General features: G+C 39.7%; 1 protein-coding gene across 1 annotated transcript in view; it reads left to right on the forward strand.

Moving 5' to 3' along the window:
• The first annotated feature begins 975 nt into the window (after positions 1-975).
• Positions 976-13,202, forward strand: part of LOC103035539 (nck-associated protein 5-like) — a 159,332-nt gene continuing 147,105 nt past the window's right edge. Inside the window, exon 1 of the mRNA XM_049471741.1 lies at positions 976-1,069. The gene's annotated coding sequence lies outside the window, so the exon portion shown is untranslated. The remainder of the gene's footprint in view (positions 1,070-13,202) is intronic.

Consider the following 13,202-nt stretch of genomic DNA (forward strand, 5'->3'; position numbering starts at 1 on the left):
GGTTAGACTGTATGGTACACTTTACAGTGGAGTATATACCCGTGTACAAAAAATATATTTACTGTACTGAAACTGAAAAACATAAAATGGGTTCCACATACTTCGCAAAATATTTTCTATATAGTGCTCAAATGGGTTCTTAATATATAGCTGAACTAGATTGTACATGATCCTAATAAATAACTCTTTAATTCGCAACACCAAAAACGGAGCCCTTTTTATCTGTACAGATAATACTGAAATATGGTTTTAAATATTTATGATACTGAAAATTGATCATAATATGTATATATAAATATGTCGTACTGCATATTTTGCTAAATAAAACAGAAAATGGTCTAAATAGCACTCAAATTGAATTTTATATAGTACTGAACAAAGTTCTGTGTAGTACTTAATAACAAATTATACTAAATAGTACTTATTCTACATTGTAAGCAAATGGGTGCAATAAAGTACTAAAACTGTGGTTTTAAAGGTGGTAGAGGATAGAAAATTGTGTTATATTGTACTGGTAAAACAATTCTAAATAGTACTTAACTTTATAGTTAATATATATATATATATATATATATATATATATATATATATATATATATATATATATATATATATATATATATATATATTTTTTTTTTTTTTTTTTTGTTTTGTTTTTGTTTTTTTTGTTTTTTTTTGTTTTTTTATAGGACTGGAAAAGATACATTAACTACATTAATACATTCAGATTTTTTATTAACAACAATAATGCATGTGTTAGTTAATATTTTATTTTTTTTGTGTTTTATATATGTTTTTTTATATCTAAAAATAGAAACTGCTGTTTTGATGCTATACTTTTGTCTATTTCAAGCTGTAAATCTGTATTATGATTAATAATCAGTATTTATTATATGCTGCTGATGATAATAACAGAGACCCAGCTTCAGCACGGCGTGAGATCGATCACAGCTCCCCCAGCGGGCAGCAGGCGAGCAGCGGCGCGGGCACTGCGGCCAGCCCCGGTCCGGACTGATGGAGGCGGGCTGGGTTCTGATGCTGCAGCCGGGAGGACACGCTGCAACCGGGGGTAAGCGCTCTGCTGGGGCTCGGGGAGACCGGAGGAGGGTTATTTAAGGGAGACGCAGGGCTCGGTTCCGGTCCATTTCTTTTAGACGGATGCCCAGGCGTGCTCTCAGTGCTGGGCATCACCTCACAGCCGAAGCTTGTGTTTGCATCTCGTTTGCCAGCCTCTTTTTCGAATTATCCGTTCCACCTTAAATGGTGCGGCAGTTGCATTGTGGCGCCTGAGGCGCCACAATGCAACTGCCGCACCATTTAAGGTGGAACGGATAATTCGTCGATGAATCCGCGGTGTGTGAAGCCAATTTACGAGTTTAGGCCTCAAATCAAAGCGTGTGCACTGCAGCAGCACTGGGCGTTCCTTTACACATTAAAACCCCAATTTTTACAACCTTTTTATCACTCAAATTATCACTATTTTTCTATTTTTCTCACATTAATGCTGATGCTGTGTGTTTGCAGCCCTGCACCAGTCGCTGATACTCTGTTTACTGATTTTTATACTGTGTTTTTAATGTGTTTACTGGTGTGAATAGAAGTAAACAACCGATTTAAACACTACAATATATACTACTCTGTCTTTAATAAGATGTTTAGCTAAATATGTCATTAATTACCTATTTAATGTGTTGTGAACTGGAATATTGTTATATTATTTTCCAGACAGATGTCAAATACTATAATATCAATATCATATAATGCTGCATTTTAAATATGCATGGACTGGGAAAGATATACTGTTTAAATGAGTATATTGTGATACTGCTTTTTTATATATATATATATATATTTATTTTTATAAAATTATAAAACTAACATTACTAGGTTATATATCTATAATGCACCACTGAACCAGTGTCTGCCAGAAAGCCATTTAAAGGAATTTTCATTTCAGGGTTTTATGTATTCAGGATATTGAATAGGGCTGGGCAATAATAAGTACGGTGTATCACAATCATAAACTGTACTGTACTGTATACATTAATGTGCCACTATAAAATCAGGAACAGACATATCATCCAAAAAAATGTGTACTAAAAGTATGAACCATGGTTGATGTTTAGTTTTATTGCATTCTGTACATTTAGGCTTTGTTCACATTAACAGGCTAAAGTGACTCAAATCAGATTTTTTGCTCAATGTGGCTCAGATCTGATTTTGTCATGGCTGTGTGAACGTACCGAATCAGATTTTTTTCAAATCACATTTGAGTTTCGTTGGCTACATTCACATTACCAGGCTGAAGTGATTCAAATCATATTTTTTGCTCACTGTGGCTCAGATCTGATTTTTTTCATGACTGTGTGAACGTGCTGAATCTGATTTTTTAAAAATATGTGGTCCTAAGACAGATACGTATCCGATCCAAGGAAATCTGACATGAATGTGAACGGTAGGGGTGTGCCATATCGTATTGTGTGCGATAATATCGCCAACATATTTGAATTTTGTGAACGATATTATGAAATGAAATATCGTGCCATATCACCCATCCCTAATTATTACATCAGGGTACTACATTTTTGCTGTTTTTAGCAAAAGAAAAATTCCCACTGTTCTCATTTCTCATTATATATCTACTAGAGACAAATTATGTCTATTCAGTATAATTTATTTTACTTTAATTTTGTATATATATATAGACATTTGGAGTTCATTATTAGTGTCATGACATTCTGGATAATTTACTTTCTATTACAAATCTGATAAAAATCTTGTATTTTTTATGTCTCAGTTAGAGGTGTGCAATATCATATACAATACAATATGTATACAATAATAGAATTTAAGTTCATTTTGTTGCAGTAGTGTATTTTGGATTTTTTAATTCAGCGTTTTGTTATATTGCCAAGAGTATCGTTATTGTGAAAATACCATGAAATATCATGATATTATTTTAGGGCCATATCCCCACCCCTAGTGAACGGTCAAATCGGAATTCATACGTCTTTTTGATTTTACACATGCACTAGGTGCTGGCTTCTCTCTCGTAGCCAAACATCTCAAAAACAGCAAAAGCAAGCCGTCTAGACTTTTTTCATCTCCTTGACCTGAGCATGTACTTCAGTCCAGCTGTTTTCTCTCCACTCTAGCAAAAGATGCTCCACATATGAGCTGCTAACACATCCATTTCCCTTTATAAAGCTACGAGTCATCTCTCAAATATGTCGTTTTTTTTGTTGTTGGTGGATATATATTATACACATATCAGTGTGCGCATGTGAGCCGTTTCAGGGACAGATTGTTGAACCGTCAAGATCTAAGCAAAAATCAAATCGGATCTAAGCAAAAAATCGGATTTGAGCAATGTGACTTGTAATAAGAACGTAGCATTAGTCTGGTTAGTTTTGGTTTCATACTGCAGTTAGTGACTGAGCGCACTAAAGAACTTTACTACATCCTGTCATCATCACTTGAGCATGTGATTGGAGTCTCCCTACATTTTACACTGATTGGTTTGTAGTGCCAGATGTTTGTAGTTCAGGTGTTGTGCCGTTTTCTGCCTCCCTCCTTTCGAGTGCAGATGCATGCCACAGCAGAATGAGTGCCCACCACGGATTCACCTCTGATTCCTTTGTGTTCTTATTATAAATAAGAGTTAATCTACAGTTACAGTAGATACAGGAATCACCAGTGTAATGAGCTGTACCCATACTGCTGCATGAAGCACCTGCACTCCAAGGGTCTGAGTCCGATTTTGGCACAACACCCCTTCTTTTTCTTGTTTTTTTGCTGTTGTTTAATGGGATACAATAGCCCAACTCAACTTCCAGTAATTGGTCAAAACGTGTTTACACTTTTTAAACAAAGCAGACTGTTGTCCTGTTGATCCGGACCAAGACCATCTTTTTATTTTGTCTGAATCGAGTGTTGCAGCGCCTTTCACAAATGCTGTTTTGGTTTGGACCAAACTAAAAAGTTAGAACAGTTAGAGTCCAAAATGTGAACTGAAATGAATTTTTTGGCCAAATATAAACTGAACAAAATGAAACATTTGGTTAAATACTTAATACCTTTTACACCTTTGCATAAATTATTTAAAAAACAAGTTTTTGACTCAAATTTGATTGCAAAATTACAATAAATTTTTTTAATCATCTCAGCAGACGCACCAACAAAGCAAATATTGTCTGGTATAACTTAGTCAGTCTTTTTTTAATTGTTCGTTTAACTGTTTTCATGGCATTTTCAGACCATTATTTTAGTATATAGTGAATTCTACCATTTGGTGTAATTTTACTCTCTCGCCCTTATTTTCACTGGGTTCTTACATAACACATATGTAAAGGGGGCTGGGGGGCAGTTGGGGGGCTGGGCTGGGATGAAAGATGCTATTTTTAGCCTGTGTGTGTGTGTTGTACTGAATCTGACTTGTGGATGGTAAAGCTTTGATTCAGGGTTTATATGCAGGTGTGTGTGTGTGTGTGTGATCTCCAGTCCTCCTGTGGATTCTGATTGGTTTGTCATACTCTTTGAAGGCTAGTGCCCACTTCAGACGGGTAATGAAAGGTTTTGGACCCCCAGCTGGAGGGCAGTGATGCCCGTCACTCTGTTTCTAACAGCAACATCATAGTGTTTATATAAGGGAGTGCACTGAAATGACATTTTTTGGCCAAAAGTAAATTAAATGAAAAATTTGGCAGATTAATGAATCCGTACATGTTTTTCTTTCACGTTGTAATTTTTATTTGCCACTTTCCCCCCAGTAGACAGACAAACATCCCTGTTTTTTGCCAGTAGACAGACCAACAAAGTACAGTAAATTTACCTCAGCAGTGCTACTCTATTCACTCATTTTGCTAGCTAACTACCTCAGAAGTGCAAGTGTAATCATGACTTTACTTCAGCAGTGCTATTCTAATCATAAATTTACTTAGACAATGCAGTTAGGCAAACATAAACTCAGCAGTGCTACTCAAGTTACTTGTAAGTTAAATGTACATAGAGAAAGACAGCCAGTGTTTTGAAAAAAGACTTAGAAATGCTAAGGCTAAGTTACCGTATTTTTCTGACTTTTTTGCTCTATCAATGAATGTCTGTTTTCGGGTCTAGTTTAATACATAGGCGTACCGGATTATAAAATACATAAAGTGACACTAGTAAGGATTTCTAGATCAAAGTGAGCAAGAGTGTACCCATGTTTCCCTTCTAATGAGGAAGCTGGGGAAAGCGTCTTAAGTAAATAAAACTGTAATTCTTAAAAAAAACCATTTTTCTTTCAAAGTCAAATGAGCGCTGGATGTTAATCTACACAGATTCCTCTTCTGAAAACTATTTATTTGGGTGAGCAAAGCGCTTCCCTTTATTTACAGTAAGTTTAGAGTTCCAGTATTTTGTCCAAGGGTAAGCGCTAGCCGCGGTTAGAGGCACTAGCCAGCCCTGGTTAGCAGCGCTACTCAGCTCTGGTTAGCAGCATAGCCTGCTATGGTTAGCAGTGCTAGCCAGCTGCAAATAGCAGCATAGCCAGCCACGGTTAGCAGTGCAAGCCAGCCTTGATTAGCTGTGCTAGCCAGCCCTGGTTAACAGCATAGCAAACCACAGTTAGCAGCATAACTCTCGTTACTATCCTAGCCCTGTACAGCTCACATCTTTTTTTCTGGTAAACAGCCAGTATGTGAAGAGGTAGTAAACAGAATAAAATAAAAGAAAGCGTGATAAGTAGGGGTGCAGGAAAAAATCGATTCAAGCTAGTTAAAAAGCTCTGAGCGACAGTAGCTGAGCTCCCCGAGACAGTTAAAAAGCTCCGCGGTACAGTTAAAAAGCTCCGCAAGACAGTAGCTGAGCTCCTCGAGACACTTAAAAAGCTCCGCGGTACAGTTAAAAAGCTCCGAAAGACAGTAGCTGAGCTCCTCGAGACACTTAAAAAGCTCCGCGGTACAGTTAAAAAGCTCCGCAAGACAGTAGCTGAGCTCCCCGAGACAGTTAAAAAGCTCCGCGGTACAGTTAAAAAGCTCCGAAAGACAGTAGCTGAGCTCCTCGAGACACTTAAAAAGCTCCGCGGTACAGTTAAAAAGCTCCGCAAGACAGTAGCTGAGCTTTGCGCGACAGTTAAAAAGCTCTGCGCGACAGTTAAAAAGCTCTGAGCGACAGTAGCTGAGCTCCGTGCGACAGTTAAAAAGCTCCGCACGACAGTAGCTAAGCTCCGCACGACAGTAGCTAAGGTCCGCGGGACAGTAGGTGAGTGTCGCGGGACAGTAGGTGAGTGTCGCGAGACAGCAGCAACAGGACAGGGAAAGTTTTTGCTCTTACTGCCTCTTCCTATTAGGCTACAGAGGGGCGTGTAGTGTCGTGTTACGGTGTTTGTTGTTGCGCCGCTAAAGTATGGAGGATGAAGAAAAGGAAATCCAACCGAATTGAAAGAATCTGAAAAAAATCGAATCGTGACCCCAAGAATCGTTTCTGCATCGAATTGTGGGATTCCCCAAGATGCGCAGCCCTAGTGATAAGTAATGCTCAAAGCTTTATTTAGTGTGAGTAAAGAGTGAGAATTAACATAAACCTGCTGTTTATTGCTGGCTCTCTCCCTCACTCTCTGCATTTTACACAGCAGTGCTCTGATACGCAGTTCCACTGGTGGCAGGGGGAGTGTCAGGTGGCAGGGGCCTGCCGACAGACGTTAGAGGAAGCACTGAAGTATGACTTCAAATACAATAAAGAGTCATTGTCCAATATGAAGTATTTAGTGTTACCAAATTATTTGTCTAAATTCTTTTGGTTGCCAAATATTTGGTGCATCCCTAAAAAATAAACATTTTGGAACCCCAGCTTGAGGTTAGCATTGATTATAACAGCATTATCACCATGTTTTTACATTGAGGTGTGCTACAGAGAGTGACATGCTAGACTGCACACTCTGCACACAGAGTGAGATGCTGTCATGGTTTCTGCTTTTACACATCAAATGCCTCAAGTCTTCCTGCGTGTCGTCTCGTTACGCCATCAGAACCTCTCCGTCTGCAGTTCTGAAAGAGCTCTACGCTTCAGGGGTCCGGATATCAGACCCGTCAGCTGATTGGAGCGGTGATAGTGCAGAGTGGGTTCAGTGTTTAGACTGAGGGATGTGTCCACCTTCACGCTCTGTGGTAAACGCCCTGATGGGGGCGGGGTTGTTTGATGGGACAGATGCGGAGATCTGATTAAGGCTGCTTTGATATTTCTCTCTGTCTCTTTATCTCTGTGTTCTGCAGCTGAACAGAGTCGTCATAAGTTTATCTGTATCTTTCCATCTGCAGTTTTCTGAGTGTGCTTTGACATTTTGATCTCTAAATAGCTCCCTGAATAGGTGCACTACATTTAAACACCTTGTCTAACAAACACTCAGAGTAGAGTGCATTTTCATAATGACTTAATGAGTGCAGATGTGCTTCTGAGCTGCTGTGTGGACACGTTAGTGCAGACAAGGCCTTTCACAATAATTTTGGTATAACCTATCTAATTAGGGTGGGCCATATGGCCCTGAAATATTATCAGAATATTTCATGGTATTTTCACGATAACGATACTATTGGCAATATGACAAAACACTGAGTTAAAAAAAAATATTTCAAGAATACATTACTGCAACAAAACGAAAATTAATTAATTTATTAAATTTAATATTGCATACAATGCGATTTTGCACACACTTAACTGAGATATAAAAAAATACAAGAGTTTTATCAGATTTTAACAGAATGTCATGATACTAATAATGCACTCCAAATATCTCCATATATCCAGGATTAAAGTAAAATGAATGATAGTGGACAGATATTATCTGTCTCTAGTAAATATTTAATAGGAAAAAATTAGAACAGTGTTTAGAACTTTTTTTTGCTAAAAACAGTAAAAAAATAGTACTCTCATGTGATAATTAGGGGTGGGTGATATGGCACAATATATCATGGTATAATATTGTTCACAATTTTCAAAAATGTTGGCGATATTATTGTGTACAATACGATTATGGCACACCCCTACTTCTTAGTTAGCGTGGAAGGGTTAGTGTGGAAGGGTTAGTGTGGAAGGGTTAGTGTGAAAGGGTTAGTGTGGAAGGGTTAATGTGGAAGGGTTAGTGTGGAAGGGTTAATGTGGAAGGGTTAATGTGGAAGGGTTAATGTGGAAGGGTTAATGTGGAAGGGTTAGTGTGGAAGGGTTAATGTGGAAGGGTTAGTGTGAAAGGGTTAATGTGGAAGGGTTAGTGTGGAAGGGTTAATGTGGAAGGGTTAGTGTGGAAGGGTTAGTGTGGAAGGGTTAGTGTGGAAGGGTTAATGTGGAAGGGTTAGCGTGGAAGGGTTAGTGTGGAAGGGTTAGTGTGGAAGGGTTAGTGTGAAAGGGTTAGTGTGGAAGGGTTAATGTGGAAGGGTTAGTGTGAAAGGGTTAATGTGGAAGGGTTAATGTGGAAGGGTTAGTGTGGAAGGGTTAATGTGGAAGGGTTAGTGTGAAAGGGTTAGTGTGAAAGGGTTAATGTGGAAGGGTTAGTGTGGAAGGGTTAATGTGGAAGGGTTAGTGTGGAAGGGTTAATGTGGAAGGGTTAATGTGAAAGGGTTAGTGTGGAAGGGTTAATGTGGAAGGGTTAGTGTGGAAGGGTTAGTGTGGAAGGGTTAGTGTGGAAGGGTTAGTGTGGAAGGGTTAATGTGGAAGGGTTAGTGTGGAAGGGTTAATGTGGAAGGGTAAGTGTGGAAGGGTAAGTGTGGAAGGGTTAGTGTGGAAGGGTTAGTGTGGAAGGGTTAGTGTGGAAGGGTTAGTGTGGAAGGGTTAGTGTGGAAGGGTTAATGAAGATAGTTTAGTATGGATGGTTTGGGTTAGCACTGTTTCACTGTTCATCGTCTGGTTCTGAATGGAAAGGGGTCATCCCTCAGAGATGCTCATGTTAATCACAGACTGATCTGCTGTAAGAAGCTTATCAGCACACGGTCCCACTGCCCCCCTGAGACCACCACCACTCCGAGCCCACCACCCACCACCCACCACTCTCTCACTGCAGAACCACGTCAGGTCTCTGCTACACTGCCTAACGGTCAAGAACCATGCCCACAAACTTAGTCTGCGTTTACAATGTGTGAAAAAGGAAGCTGATCTCAGCTAGGGATGCAACCATTAGTTTATACAGTGGTGTGAAAAAGTGCCCCTTCCTGATTTCCTGTTTTTTTTTGCATTTTTGTCACACTTAAATGTTTCAGAACATAAAACCAACTTAAATATTAATCAAAGACAACACAGGTAAACACAAAATGCTATTTTTAAATGAAGGTGTTTATTATTAAGGGAGAAAAAAAAATCCCAAACCTACATGGTCCTGTGCGAAAAAGTGATTGCCCCCTAAACTTAATAGCTGTTTGGGCCACCCTTAGCAGCACCAACTGCAACCAAGTGTTTGCAATAATTTGCAATGAGTCTTTTACAGAGACGTGGAGGAATTTTGGCTCCACTCGTCTTTGCAGAATTTTTGTAATTCAGCCACATTGGAGGGTTTTCGAGCATGAACGGCCTTTTCAAGGTCATGCCATAACATCTAATCGGATTCAGGTCAGGACTTTGACTAGGCCACTCCAAAGTCTTCATTTTGTTTTTCTTCAGCCATTCAGAGGTGGACTTGCTGGTGTGTTTTGGATCGTTGTCCTGCTGCAGAACCCAAGTACGTTTCAGCTTGAGGTCACGAACAGATGGTTGGACATTCTCCTTCAGGATCTTTTGGTAGACAGCAGAATTCATAGTTCCAGGCCCTGACGCAGCAAAACAGCCCCAGACCATCACACTACCACCACCATGTTTTACTGTTGGTATAATGTTCTTTTTGTGGAATGCAATGTTTCTTTTACACCAGATGTACTGAGGGACACACACCATTCGAAAAGTTCAACTTTTGTCTCATCGGTCCACAGAACGTTTTCTCAAAAGTCTTGGGGATCATCAAGATGTGTTCTGGAAAAATTGTGACGAACTTTAATGTTCTTTTCGCTCAGCATTGGTTTTCGTCTAGGAACTCTGCCATGTAGGTAATTTTTGCCCAGTCTCTTTCTGATTGTGGAGGCATGAACACTGACCTTAACTGAGGGAAGTGAGGCACGCAGTTCTTTGGATGTTGTTGTGGGGTCTTTTGTGACCTCTTAAATGAGTCGTCGCTGCGCTTTTGCGGTAATTTTGGGCAGCCGGCCACTCCAGAAAGGTTCACCACTGTTCCATGTCTTCTCCATTTGTGGACAATGGTTCTCACTGTGGTTTGCTGGATTCCCAAAGCTTTGGAAATGGCTTTATAACCCTTTCCAGATTGATAGATCTCAATTACCTTCTATCTCAATTGTTCCTGAATTTCTTTGGTTCTCGGCATGATGTGTAGCTTTTAAGGATCTTTTGGTGGACTTCACTTTGTCAGGCAGGTCCTATTTAAGTGATGTCTTGATTGAAAACAGGTGTGGCTATAATCAGGCCCGGGTGTGGCTAGAGACAGTGTACTCAAGTGTCAGAAACCACAGTGACGGTATGTGTTAACAAGGGGGCAATCACATTTTCACACAGGGCCATGTAGATTTGGATTTTTTTTCTCCCTTAATAATAAACAACTTCATTTAAAAATAGCATTTTGTGTTTACCTGTGTTGTCTTTGACTAATATTTAAATTGATTTGATGTTTCGTAACATTTAAGTGTGACAAACATGCAAAAAATCAGGAAATCAGAGAGGGGCAAACACTTTCACAGCACTGTATAGTGGACTGTGAAAATTTGTTGACTCCAAATTTCAGTGTAAAGAAGGAGAAGTTGTATATAATCTGATCCACTCTCCACTTATCTCTCTTGCTTGCTCACTTGCTCTCTCTCTCTTTCTCTCTCTCTCTCTCTCTCTCTCTCTTTCTCTCTCTCTCTCTCTCTCTCTTTCTCTCTCTCGCTCTCTCTCTCTCTCTCTCTCTCTTTCTCTCTCTCTCTCTCTCTCTCTCTCTCTCTCTCTCTCTCTCTTTCTCTCTCTCGCTCTCTCTCTCTCTCTCGAGCTTTGGTTCTCTTTTTCTTGTTGAAATTTTATTGTTTTGGCAGGTGTGTCTGCAGACTCCCCCACTCTTCTTCTGCCCTGTTGTATGGCACCTGGTGTCTGATGACACACTCGTGGCCCTCTCCACACCCACATCCGCAGGTCTGATTCAGTCCAGGGCGTTTATTTAAGGTTATGAATCAGACCTCCTGAGTGGAGCAGCTGTCTAACTGCTAGCTCTGTCATCAGGCCACAGGTTTGGGTCATAGACTGAGGGTGTGCCCCAACTGTGCACTAAGTAGTAATATCAACTAGTGTTCAGGGCTAGACTGGTAATCTGGCGTACCGGGCGTTTGCCCGGTGGGCCGACAGTCCTCAGGGGCTGATGTTTTTTTTCCTTTATTTTTCCTAAGAGACAGGCACACAATTTAGACTGGGCGGCACATTGGCCATTCTTCGATATAGACAGTGGAATGAACCAATCAGGATGTAGGACGAAAACGGCCCCACCCTCTTTCTGCGTGGTCCGCTACGTTCAGACCCTGGACGGGGAAAACTGAGCTTTCTGAAAACGCTGACGTCACATAGCGAGTCTGCGCATGTCTGCTTTTTGTTTCACGTTAGTTCAGAGATCTGGAGGGGACTGTTTTCGGCACAACACCAGCGAACTCCGTCCGAATGTTTACAGAATATTTACACACAGCTGATCCAACTAATTAATTAACTGCCTTCTCTGACCCAACAGCACGGAATTACCCAAACCAGCTTTAAACGCTGTGACACGTTTTACCAGTGTGGCTGAGACGAGTAATAGTGACATGTTCATTAATTTAGGATTGCAGGACTTACTGTAAGCTATAATTAATGAAAATCCATTTAGCTAACTAGTTTGCTAGAAGCCGGATGTAGAGGATAGCTAGAATTGAGTACAACACTGGGTAATGTTAGTAGTTTAAAGCAGTTTCTTAACCCTGGTCACTAAACTAAAATTCTGTTTGTAGCTTGATACAAATACATGTTATAGCTGTTTAAAGGAGGATGCACCTTTAACCTGAAGAATTAGAATTGAGTTATTATATCAGAGAAATTCAGAAAATACATATTAGAGATGATATCAATAAAAAGGATAAAAACACATTTAAACTACACAGAGCAGACAAAAATGGTGGAGTTAACAATAGACAATAAACTTCTTATATTTAATATGTTGATGATACATTATGCTTCTAAATTAAAAGTCAGTTGTGCTGCTCTAATTATGAGGGGCCGGTCTAAACCAAAAATGCCAGGGCCAATTTTTTTGTCCCAGTCCAGCCCTGCTAGTGTTGGACTATTTGGTGTGTAGTATAGATAGCGTACTATAACAGCTAAGTACAATCAAATACAGACAATATAGACCGATAGTTTTTTAGCGGTGGCAAGCTGACATATCACCACCTCAGAGGGTGTCGTCAAGAGACCGATGCACTCATATTTACTTTAAGTTTTCTGCATCCTTGCCTTGACTTTACAAGAGAACAAGATCATAATTCCACTATTTACTCATTAAATCACTAAGTTAATCACAGGTTCATCTACAGTTATTTCTGCTAACAGTTAAACCTGTTACACTGTACCGACGGGGTTAGCTTAGCACATTAGCCGCGTGGGGTGCTCGGAAATCTGGCTAAAGGAGTATTATCTTAACCTGTGATTTGGCTAACCCGCTATGCTAACAGTGGATTCAGCCAGTCAGGTCTAACTTTAAATAAAGTACAGGCGAAAACAACACTGGTAAACAACTTAAAACAGTGTAAAATATAGCAGTGAGTGGAAATGCAGAAGGAGGGGCCCAAAAAAAGATGGATATATGGGGAAAATGGGCTAATTCTAAAGATAGATTTGGGTTTATATGAATCGATATTAGATCATTCAAATGAAGATAGATTTAAATCGAAAAAAACTTTTTTTTTTAAAACATACCCCTTTTTACAAGATGTGCAGGGCTATGATAGTAATGTGAGTTAACTTAGCATTAGCATTTGTCTGTTTAATAAAGTCTGGCTGCCTTTCCCTGTGTACATTTCTCTCACATCTAAACTACTGTGGCATTCTGTGTGTCCGTATGACTTTAATTTAATGTACTACTGTCAGAGAGGTGTGTGCTGGGCTAAGAAATCAAACCATGCCTACATTTTTAGTGACTGTTAGAGTGT

The sequence above is a fragment of the Astyanax mexicanus genome, chromosome 24 (genome assembly GCF_023375975.1).
Source record: "Astyanax mexicanus isolate ESR-SI-001 chromosome 24, AstMex3_surface, whole genome shotgun sequence".
Lineage (NCBI taxonomy): Eukaryota > Metazoa > Chordata > Actinopteri > Characiformes > Acestrorhamphidae > Astyanax > Astyanax mexicanus.